The following is a 12,369-nucleotide window of genomic DNA, read 5'->3' as shown; positions in this document are numbered from 1 at the left end:
TGTTAATGGGGGGGACCTCGAGGGCTGGCCAGGCAATGCCCGGGGTGCCCTGGTCATGACCCGGAGTCAGAGTCGGCGCAGGGCACTGCGCCCTGACAACGGGGAAGGTACTCTGCCCGAGGCGCAGGACCCTAACCTGGTGGAGAGGGAACGCCCAGAGACACGACCCAGAGAGGCTGCGGCCTCAGTCCCAGCCGGTGAGAGAGAGAGTTCCCCATCCCTGTCCCAGCTGCTGAGTTCCAGGCCGAGTTGCAGAAAGATCCCTCCTTGCGGAAGCTCAGGAAATGGGCCAACCTCAGTGCAGTACAGACCATGAGGAGAGGTTGCAAGGAGAGGTTCCTGTGGGAGAAGGGGTTCCTGTACCGAGAATGGGCTCCCCCCGGGGAGTTGGAGTCATGGGGGATCAGGAGGCAGCTGGTGGTTCCCCAGAAGTTTCGCCACTAGCTACTGTACCTGCCCCATGACATCCCCCTCGCACGGCACCAGGGAATCTGACGCACCAGGCAGAGGCTGCTACAGAACTTTTACTGGCCTGGGGTCTTTACCCATGTCCGACAGTACTGCCAATCCTGTGACCCCTGCCAAAGGGTGGGGAAGGCCAGGGACAAGGGGAAAGCAGGTCTGAGACCTTTGCCCATCATAGAAGAACCTTTCCAGAAGGTGGCCATAGACATGATGGGACCTCTCAGCAAGGCGACCCGGTCAGGGAAGAAACACATCCTGGTGGTAGTAGATTTCGCCACTCGCTACCCCGAGGCAGTTGCCTTGTCCTCTACCGACGCAGACACCGTGGCAGATGCACTGCTGACCATTTTCAGCCTGGTGGGGTTCCCCAAGGAAGTCTTAACGGACCAGGGGTCCAACTTCATGTCAGGCCTGCACCAGTCCCTGTGGAAGAAATGTGGGGTCCGGCACAACTGGGCCTCAGCGTATCATCCCCAGACCAACGGGCTGGTGGAGAGGTTCAACGGGACGCTAAAGATGATGCTAAAAAGATTTATGCACCAGCACCCACAGGACTGGGACAAGTACTTACCTCACCTGCTGTTTGCATACAGGGAGGTACCCCAGGGGTCTACTGGGTTTTTGCCTTTCGAACTGTTATATGGAAGGCGGGTAAGGGGGCCCCTGGACCTGATGAGAGACGAATGGGAGGGGAAGGCCGCTCCCGATGGAGAGTCGGTGGTGGAGTATGTCCTGACCTTCCGGGAAAGACTTGCCGAGCTCATGGGCCTGGCCAGGGAGAATCTGGCCCGAGCCCAGAGGAAGCAGAAAGTCTGGTACGACCGCACGGCGCGGGCCCGTGCCTTCGCCACCGGGGATCAAGTGATGGTTCTCATCCCCGTGAGAAAGCACAAACTCCAGGACGCCTGGAAAGGACCCTTCAAGGTTATCAAGCAACTACATGAGGTAAACTATGTGGTGGAGCTGTCTAACCGGGCGCACCACCGCCGGGTGTACCATGTGAATATGATGAAGCCATATTATGACCAGGGGAATATGGTGTTGGCCGTGTGTGGACATTGGGAGGAGCCGGGGGATGACCTTTAGTGGGTCTATTCCCAGGGACAAAGGCTGGTTCCCCCCTGGAGGCGATTCCCCTCTCTGATCAGCTGACCCCGGCCCAGCAGGCTGAGATCAGAGGGGTGCTGCATCTATACCGACAGCTGTTTTCCAACCAGCCTGGGCGCACTAATTTGACTGTCCACCAGGTGGAGACCGGGTCACACCCCCCTTTAAGATGCTCCCCTTTTCGGGTCACCGGGAAAACTGCCCAGGACCTAGAAAGAGAGGTCAGGGACATGCTGGCCTTGGGGGTGATCCAGCCGTCCGCCAGCCCCTGGGCCTCCCCAGTGGTGCTGGTCCCCAAGAAGACGGGTCGATCCGGTTCTGTGTGGACTATCGAAAGCTCAATGCCATCACTGTATTGGATGCCTACCCCATGCCAAGGCCTGACGAGCTTCTGGACAAGCTGGGAGGCGCTCGGTACCTCACCACCAAAAGGCTACTGGCAAGTGCCGCTGGATGCAGATGCCAGGCTGAAATCGGCCTTTATCACCCCTCTGGGTCTCTACGAGTTTCTGACCCTGCCCTTTGGCCTCAAGGGAACGCCGGCCACCTTCCAGCGCCTGGTGGATCAGCTACTGAGGGGGATGAAGAGTTTTGCCGTGGCGTATATTGACGACATCTGCGTCTTCAGCCAGACCGGGGAGGACCACGTGTCCCAGGTTAGACAAGTGCTGGACCAACTCCGGGAGGCTGGACTGACTGTAAAGGCTGAGAAGTGCAAGGTGGGGATGGTGGAAGTATCTTACCTGGGCCATCGAGTGGGAAGTGGCTGCCTAAAGCCGGAACCAGCCAAGGTGGAGGTGATCAGAGACTGGCCCGCTCCCCAGACCAAAAAGCAGGTCCAGGCCTTTATCGGGATGGCGGGGTATTATCGAAGGTTCGTGCCCCACTTCATCACCATAGCCGCCCCCATTACTGAGCTGTGCAAGAAGGGGAAGCCAGACAAGGTGGTCTGGACTGAGCAGTGCCAGCAGGCTCTCCAGGCGCTGAAGGAGGCTCTGCTCAGAGGCCCAGTTCTGGCAAATCCAGATTTTGACAAGCCCTTTCTGGTGTTCACCGATGCCTCAGACACGGGCCTGGGGGCGGTGTTGATGCAGGAGGATGAAAAGGGGGAGAGACACCCCATCGTGTACCTGACCAAGAAGTTGCTAACCCGGGAGCAGAACTACGCAGCCATCGAGAAGGAATGTCTGGCCATGGTGTGGGCCCTTAAGAAACTGGAGCCATAGCTCTTTGGGCGACACTTCACCGTGTACACCGACCACGCTCCCCTGACCTGGCTGCACCAGATGAAAGGAGCCAACGCCAAGCTCCTGAGGTGGAGCCTGCTCCTGCAGGACTATGACATGGACGTGGTCCACGTGAAGGGAAGCGCCAACCTGATAGCGGACGCGCTGTCCCGGAGAGGGGGGCCCGAACTTCCCCAGGTCACTGGACAAAGTGACCCCACTCAGTTCAGTCTCGGAGGGGGGAGAGGTGTGGTGGAGTAGGGGCTGTCGGAGATAGGTGAGAGACAGGTAGTCAACCTGTAACATGAGTAGTCAGCGGGGAGGGGAGGTCGACACCCCTGCCCGGGAAGCTAGACAAAGGAAAGGAGTGGAGTGGGGAGGGTGGAGTCAATTTTTCAGTCTTCGGTTTGGGACCTGGGTGGTGGGTTTGCAGGGGAACCTAGGCTGGAATCCAGACACCCTGAACCCCCAGAAGGGCCTGATTGAGGGGTCCTGGCTCTGAACACACGCTCTGCTGTATCCTGTGTTCCTGTTGTCCAATAAACCTTCTCTTTTACTGGCTGGCTGAGAGTCACTGTGAATCCCAGGAAGAGGGGTCCAGGGCCGGACACCCCCACACTCTGTGACACACACTCCCAGGGGTTAATCACCTCCTGAAACCATCTCTCTCTGTCTCTTCAGCCCACCTGGTCCCTGTCCGTCCCCCTTCGTTTTACTGCTCTCCAGTCACTTACTGCAGGAAGCGCCGTCCACAGGGTGCAGTAGATCCCGCCGCTGCCACCAGTTATCACGGAGTGGGGGGGAGTCGGGCCCTGTACCCCTCTCCGTGGGACTCACAATGACTCTCAGCCAGCCAGTAAAACAGAAGGTTTATTTGACAACAGGAACACAGGCTACAGCAGAGCTTGTAGGCTCAACAAGGACCCCTCAATCAAGCCCTTATTGGGGTTCAGGGAGCTTCGTTCCCAGCTTGGGATTCCCTGCACTGCACCCCCCCAGCCCAAAACCGAAACTGACCCAACCCTCTCCAGCCTGCACTCTGCCTTTGTCTAGCTTCCCGGGCAAAGGTGTTGACCTCCCCTCCCCCCCCCGCCTAGCTCAGGTTACAGGCCCAGGTACTGTCCATCACCTAAAGTCATCCCCTGCCCTCCCAGTCACTGTGCAGACAGTTTTTACTCCATCACAATCGCCCACAATGCCGGGGCCCTTTCACAGAAAGGGTGGCACCTCCCCATGGTAGCACGGACCCCACCTACTCCTCCTGCTTTCTCCTGACAACAGCACCACCCTTCACGGCACCACCTCATGGTAACTTCTGCTTCTGGACTCGCACTGGAAATGGGAAGGCCAGCCGGGCCTGGCAGTGGCTGACAGGAAATGGAGACAGGAGACACTGCCACTCCCAGGGTGCCACAGGGCCCACCATGGCTGGTGAGAGATAGATAGATAAATGTCTGTGTACCTCCCAGCACTATGTCTCCTTTAGTGCTTGTGTCCCCCCTGTCCTGCTTAGTCTGTGTGTTCCTTACCTGAGCACACTGTGTGTCCCAGGCATGTTCTGTCTCACCTTTGGGTCCAGCCTAACAGGGGTGTCTGTCCCCATCCTCTCACCAGAAACTTCCAGTAACTTCTCCCCGAACGCACACAGGGCAGGGAGCTGGCTGGTGCCCTTCTATAAAGGGACTGCTCTGTGCAACAGAAACCAGCCTATTCCCCACCTCGTAGGCTGGGAGCTTGCTGCTTCCTTCAATCGCATCACAAGTCACAACAAAACCCCACTGACTAAACAGGATGGGGTGAAGCATGTCTCATGTGGCCTTCCTTGCCTCTGGCTAGCTGTGATGACAAGAGGGGGATATTGTCCCCCTTCCTCTGGCTCCCCTGGCTGGCAGAGGCTCGTGTTACTACCTTGGCATGTCAACCGGGGAGTAGAGCTCTTACCTCTGCTAATCAGGGGTTAGCCCCACAGCCAGTGAGGGGATGAGGTAGGGCTCAGTTGCTAATTTTGGGCCTGGGATTGCCCGCCTCTACAGGCTCAAATTTGAGGGGGGCAGTGGTTCCCCCAATCCTCTGGGATACTTTATTTTTGGTCTCAGAAGGCGCCCATCACCATATTAACTGAGCTGACTGTCACAGAGTCCCCAAATCACAGAGACCCCCCAGGTTATGCTCTGGAACTTCTCCATACGAGGCCAGTCAGGACTCTGGGGGACCCTCCTCTTTGTGAGCGCGCTGTCTCCAGGGCAAACACAGTTTCGACCTTCCTCGATCTGACCTCGGATCATTCAGCATCCCCTTCCACACTGTGCGCTTCCTGCAGCGAGTCCACCCGGACGGGGCTCCTGGGGAAGTTGCACCCCAACTCCGCAGTCAGCAGTGACTCTCAGCCAGCTAGTAAAACAGAAGGTTTTATTAGTTGATAGGCATGCAGCCGGTAGAACAGAACGTCTTAGCACAGAAATCAGTGACGTTCAGCCAAGGCCATCTTGGGGAGTCTCAGGACTCCCCCTCTTCCAGTCCTTCCAAGCAACCCGATCTCCGACACCCCTATTGCTCCTCCTCCTTGTCTTTGTCTTGCTTCCCAGGCAAAGAGTCACCTGGGCGTCACCTGGGTGTAGCCCCCTCCTGGGTATCAGGTTACAAAGGGCACCAGTCACAGCATACGTGCAGGCAGCTGGAGCAGCCTTATCTGCCCCAGAGGTCTCAGCCAAAGTCACGCACCCCTATTCCCACCACCGAGGCGCACACACTATTCATGCAAAACAGCAAAATTCACATAGGCGCAACAGTAAGACACACAGACACCATAACAAGGGAAAATTCTCACTTTTTGTAACGCTACCTTTTAGATTCCTGCTGCCTCTGTCTTGGCACATCATTTCACCCCACTGCTCTATACTAGCCTTTTCTTTCTCTCTATTCTGTTCCAGGTCTGGCCGGCCTTAAAAATGACTCCGCTTTGTTACATGCTGTACTCAGCACCACGGGCTGAAGCAGCATGAGCAGCATCTCTCTGGGGGTACGTCTAGACTACCCGCTGTATGGGCAGGTTGCGATCGATTTCTCGTCTTAATGAGACAGAGTGTGTGTGTGTGGGGGGGGTGGGGGGAGTTGGTTGGAAGGAAGGAAGGGGAACTGGAAAGGAGAGCTAGAACAGCAAGAGATGAGTGTCAATCTCAGTTTCTTTCTCTGAGTGACCTTGGCACCATGTGTCCTGCTCTTCGCTGACCTTGGCTTTTATCGTCCCAGTCTTGATGTGACCTTCCTTCTTTCCAGGCTTAAGCTTCTCATTCTGTCAAGGTATGTCTACACTACCTGCCGGATCAGCGGGTCGACTCTGGAACACCACCAGGGTGACAGGGGCGGCTCTAGGATTTGCGCTGCCCCAAGCACGGCGGCACGCCGCGGGAGGCCCTCTGGCGGTCGCCGGTCCCGCGGCTCCGGTGGACCTCCTGCAGACGTGCCTGCAGAGGGTCCACTGGTCCCGCGGCTCTGGTGGACCTCCCACAGGCATGCCTGCGGATGCACCACCGGAGCCGCGGGACCAGCGGACCCTCCTCAGGCACATCTGCGGGAGGTCCACTGGAGCCGTGGAACCAGCAGACCCTCCAAGGGGATGCTGCGGGAAGTCCACCGGAACCACCTGCTACCCTACGGCGAGATGCCGCTCCAAGCGCGCGCTTGGCGCCCTGGGGTCTGGAACCGGCCCTGCAGGGCGAGCGGCGGGAGCGGCGTCGACAGGGGAAGCTTCGGCCATCGATCCCGTGCCGTGAGGACGGGATGTAAGTCGGAATAACATACTTCGACTTCAGCTACGCTATTCCCGTAGCTGAAGTTGCGTATCTCTCATCGACCCCCGCCCCCTAGTGTTGACCAGGCCTACGTCACCATTTCTTTCCCCTTTCCTTTTGTCCTATTTTAACGAACAAAGCACTTACGCAAATAGGAGGAGGAAGCAATTGCCCTGAATGGGGAATGAAATTTACCAGGCAACCACAGGGATCGATTCTGGTCTCATTTACACTAATGTCCTAACATTGGCATCCATCGAGTTTTTACACCAAACATGAGATCAGAATCAGGCCCTTTGCCTCCCCTGACACTGTTCTTCCATGATTGGCCCTGCACCTTATCTTGGGATAGGGCAATGTGGGTCAGTCCATGAGAAAAACCAGAGGGCCCCATTCATTACCTGACCTGCACCCATGCAAAAGGGGTGGAAAATGCTCCCAAGTCAGAATGGTAGGTCTTTGCACTGATGTATATATACATGATGACACAAGGTGCAGGGCTCACCATTGGCTAACTGGAAAGGGAAATTTAAGTGGGCCGACTACAACTACCCAGACTGGAATTGATTCAGAATATGCGATTACTCAAAGGCTTTGTTTAGTCATGTGCTCTTTTAATAATCCTAGCACTTGGTGTTTGATAGCACTTCATATGCTCAAAACACTGTAGAAGCATTAGCTCTTTTTATAATCTATAAAGAAGGTCTGAAAGCTTGGGGTTTTTTTAAGATTACACTCTCCCCTCTTTGCCTTGCTTTCTGACCTAGGCACCATTTTTGTACCAATTGAACGATTTAATTGAAGGGATTGATTTTATAGCTAAATAGTTACACCGGTAAAAGCCCTAGAGTGGATGCCATTATACTGGTATTCTCATAACTATAAAGGGAAGGGAACAGCCCTCCTGTATGCAATACTATACAATCCCTCCTGGCCAGAGGCACCAAAATCCTTTCACCTGTAAAGGGTTAAGAAGCTCAGGTAACCTGGCTGACACCTGACCCAAAGGCCCAATAAAGGGACAAGTTACTTTCAAATCTTTGTGGGAGGGGAGAAGGCTTTTGTTTCTGTTCTTTGTTTTGGCTGTGTTCTCTCTTGCGACTAAGAGGGACCGGACATCAATCCATTTTCTCCAAATCTTTCTGTCGCTCATATTTCAAACTTGTAAGTAACAGCCAGGCAAGGCATAGTAGTTTATCTTTGTTTTCTCAACTTGTGAATTTTACTTTTGCTAGAGGGAAGTTTATCCCTGTTTTGTTGTAACTTTGAACCTAAGGCTAGAGAGGGTTCCTCTGGGCTCTTTGAAGCTGATAACCCTGTAAAGTTATTTTCCATTCTGATTTTACGGAGATGATGTTTATATTTTCTTTTCAATAAAATCCTTCTTTTAAGAAGCTGACTGATTTTTTCCATTGTCCAAAGACCCAGGGGTTTGGGTCTTTGATCACTTTGTAACCAATTGGTTAGGATATTATTCTCAAGCCTCCCCAGGAAAGGGGGTGTAAGGGTTTGGAGGGATATTTTGGAGGAAGAGACACTCCAAGTGGTCCATTCCCTGTTTCTTGTTAAATCACTTGGTGGTGGCAGCGTACCAGTTTTTACCTTAAGCTGGTAGAAATAAGCTTAGGGGGCTTTCATGCAGGTCCCAACATCTGTACCCTAGAGTTCAGCGTGGGGAAAGAACCCTGACACGCATCTTACTACACATTTTCTGATCTACTTGAATATCTGGGTTCCAAATAAGGAATTCTAGATATGATTTTGGTGGGTTTTATACCTGGCTTTCAGCTTCTGACAGACAGACAAAGGGAAGGGTTTTTTTCCCCCAATTTTTAAAAGGTTCTACCCCGCGCATTGGCTCTTTTTGGTCAGGAGCCCACTCCCTTTCCTTCACCTGGAGGATTTTTTTAACCCATTACAGGTAAAGCACGCAGAGAACAGCCACCAAGAGGGACTTTATAGCTAACTGGCTGGCTGGGCGTCCATAAAAGGGAGCCACACCCCCTCTTCATTTATCACACTTGCCATAGCTGCCCCACCACAGCCCTCCCCATCCCCTGTCACATCGCTCAAATCTACCGCAGCCCCCCCATCTCCTGCCACAGAGCTCAAACCCATCCCCCACAGCCCTATCACAGCCACCTCATTCCCTGCCACAGCTCTCAAACCCGTCCCCCACGTGAGCCCCACTGACACCAGTGGGGGGGTGACGATGCGGTTCAGGCAGGACCCAACTGAGAGTGCCAATTCAGGACCAATTGCTCAAACATGGCTGTCACAGCCCAAGGCTGCGGTTTTTCCACCTCTAAGGCAAACCAAACCAGCCAGACAAAAATGACTTCGGTTTCACCCCACTGTCTAACTGCAAGTCACAGAAGCAATTTCCTTAGATACTCCAGTCTCCCAGTATCACCGCCAGTGCCACTCGTCCTGGGGATGAATGGTTATGAAAACCTACACCCCAATAAAAGAAAAAGGGTCTCTCAATCCCAAAGAATCAAGCCCCAGACCCAGGTCAATATACACATCAGATCTTACCCACAAATCACGCTGTGGCCAATCCTTTAGAATCTAAAATCAAAAAGGTTTATTCATAGAGGGAAAAAAGTAGAGATGAGAGCTAGAATTGGATAAATGGAATCAATTACATCCAATAATGGCAAAGTTCTTAGTTCAGGCTTGTAGCAGTGATGGAATAAACTGCAGGTTCAAATCAAGTCTCTGGAGAACATCCGCCGCTGGAATGGGTCAACAGTCCTTTGTTCAGAGAGTCATTTGTAGCAAAGTCCCTCTAGAGGTAAGAAGCAGGATTGAAGACCAGATGGAGACGAGACATCGGCCTTATATAGGCTTTTCCAGGTTTAAGAACACCTCTTTGTTCCTACTGTGGAAAATTACAGCCAAATGGAGTCTGGAGTCACATGGGCAAGTTCCTGCACACCCTGCTGAGTTACAAGGCGTATCTGCCTCCTCTCAATGGGTCAATTGTGTAGCTGATGGTCCTTAATGGGCCATCAAGCAGGCTAGGCAGAGCTAACAGCAACCTGTCTGGGGCGTCACCCAGAAACACAGCACACATTTGAAATACAGATAGGCTGTGGCTACACTTAGCACTTCAAAGCGCTGCCGCGGTAGCGCTGCCGCGGTAGCGCTTTGAAGCGCTGTGTAGTCAAAGCGCCAGCGCTGGGAGAGAGCTCTCCCAGCGCTGTCCGTACTCCACCTCCCTGTGGGGAATAACGGACAGCGCTGGGAGCCGGGGCTTTGACCACACTGGCGCTTTGCAGCGCCGCAATTTGCAGCGCTGGAGAGGGTGTTTTTTCACACACTGCTGCAGCGCTGCAAATTTGCAAGTGTAGCCAAGCCCATAGTCTAGAGTCAATGCTTATAACTTTAACTACAAAATGATACATACACACAGACAGCATAATCATAACCACCAACCCATAACCTGGTCTTACACACCTATATAACCCCCACCGTTTACATAAGATTTGGTGCCACTACAGGACATTGGTTGCAAACCATGTTCTATATGGTCCCGGTTTATATCAATAACGTCACAGGGGGGTGGCACAGACACGCCCTGCGGCAGGGGATGCTGGGCGGAGTTGCGGGAGCTCCAGCCTCCCCTAATGATGTTGGGGTGGTGTGGGCTAACTGCCTCGCGGCCCTGAGGCTGATGGGGCTGAGGGCGTCTCTGGGAGGGGTAGGGTGGGGCCCTCGCTGCCGAGGGGTTCCTTACAAATGAGGGGGAAACAGGGAGCCTTCTCTGTCCACTGCATTCCCCCCAGCAGCAGAAGGGATTATACTTTCTCCTTCTCTCCCTGGTGAAGAGCTCCCCCCACAGCTGGAGTGGGTGGAGGAGGAAGAGGAGGAGGATGTGTCCCCTAAACAAGCCATCATCAGGGTCATCCAGCAGCAGCTCCATGGCAGAGATGAGGTAGAAAAATCCCCCAGCTGCGCTACCACCGATTCTGTCCTGCCTCTTGTTCCATCCCCACTCAGGCGGGGGAGAGGGGGTGTCTTGTACCAGAGAATTCCTCACCCCCAATGGGGGGGACACAGCTCCTCTGCTATCTGGAACCCCAAGTGGGAGCCTTTGTCCCACATAGGCCGAGGTGTCCGCTCCCCGCAGACACTGTCCAAGTTACCACCCCTGTCTGTGCAGGGCGACACTGTTTTCGGGAAGGGGGAGGCTTTCCCTGTCCACCCCATGGAAGTCCTGAGCCCTGGAGCTGGTTTGGGTTGGGGAGGGAGGTCCCTATGTAACAGGCTCTCTTTCTCTCCCCCCTCCACCCCTCTCCTAGTTGGTGGAGGACAGGGCCAAATAGCTCCGCTTCATCCAAGGTGTCCCAAGTCTGTGTTTCTCGGCACAGAATCGGGTGGGACACTTTGGAGCCCCACTTTTCAAAAGCGGCCCTCGTGGAGAGCATTGCGGTGAGTGGGACCCCATGCCCAGCCCCTGGGGTGAAGGAGCCAGACATGGGAGGAAGAGTTAGTGGGGCTGGATGGGGAAGCAGAGGATAGGGGTTCCTGGGGCTGAGGGCTGGGCAGTAGGGAAGGGGATCGTTGTGACACTGATCGAGAGCTGGCAGGGGGGGTATTGTGAACCTGGAGGAAGGGGAGGGAGGAATTGGGTGGCAGAGGGGGAAGGAAGTTTGATGGATGGGCTTCTCTGATCCAATTAACGCAGTGACTATGATACAGGTACACGAATGTCACAGTATTTCATCCCTTTTGAGTCATTACTACAAGCAGGTAAGATCTACCAGGAAAGTCCTCTACCAGGTGGCCAAGCACTTTCTGCAGGAAGCATCATACCATACACTGGCTTACATCCTCTTTGGGCAACTCCTGTTAACAGAAAACAGGTCTAGAAACCCGATGGCAACTTGCTGTGCCCTAGTTTGAAGTCCAGTATCCCATTCTTGTTTGGGGACAGTTCCTTCATCAAGGGGTTCATTCATCTTGCTTGCCAAGCAAGGCCTCTCTCTTATCAGAAGTGTGAGGTCTTCTCTTCCGATAGGCAAGTAACTGAAAGGAGATTATCACATCAAGAGCCAGAACTTGCTCACTAGTCACTGGCTGCCAATCAGCCAGGGCAGGTGATGAATGATGTAATTACCTTCAGCTTGCCCTGGGTCTGGGTTCTTCAGAACCACACTTCTTCCATACAGCGAGTTCCCCAGGATCACCAAAGTGAAAAGACAGTATGACACCCCTGGGTATATTTCCTCTTGAAATTATTGTAGATCTGGGGCACTCAGGAGAACAGATAGAACAAGGAGGAGATAGAGCCAACAGTGAAGCCAATGATTTTCTTCTTTGTGAAAGGCTCACATCCAGCTGCATCCACTGTGGCAGACAGAAGAGTCCTCCCTTTAAATGTCACTGTTTCAACTGTGGATCCAGCTCTGCTCAGCAAGGATGTTGCTGACACCATTCCCAGAGAAACGAAGGCAAAGACCTTCCCCAAGTTTGATGGATGGGAGGAATGGGGGGGCCCAGCTGATTGGGGGTGGGAGTGACACTGGCTGTTTCTGCAGAGCATTTTCTGTTCCTCCCTGGGAAGTATCTGTGGTTCTGTGGGGCCTGAGTCTCACACACAGTTTTGTTTCCTTGGGGTCTCCCTGGAGCTGATGGAAAATCTCCCCATGGTGTCCAAGCCAAGCTCCATCGTGTCCAGCTCTATAGCCGCAGTTTACAATCTCAGGTACCAGGCCCCTCCCATCCAGCTGCCCTAACCCTGGTACTGATCGGGCCCAGAGCCGGGAGTCACA

At 53.9% G+C, this 12,369-nt stretch overlaps 1 pseudogene; it reads right to left on the bottom strand.

The window, feature by feature from the left end:
• Positions 1-11,548: 11,548 nt before the first annotated feature.
• LOC123346803 lies at positions 11,549-12,140 on the bottom strand (annotated as a pseudogene).
• Between the last annotated feature and the right edge of the window lie 229 nt (positions 12,141-12,369).

Source organism: Mauremys mutica, chromosome 12, assembly GCF_020497125.1.
Source record: "Mauremys mutica isolate MM-2020 ecotype Southern chromosome 12, ASM2049712v1, whole genome shotgun sequence".
Lineage (NCBI taxonomy): Eukaryota > Metazoa > Chordata > Testudines > Geoemydidae > Mauremys > Mauremys mutica.
This window is presented reverse-complemented; position numbering and strand designations above follow the sequence as displayed.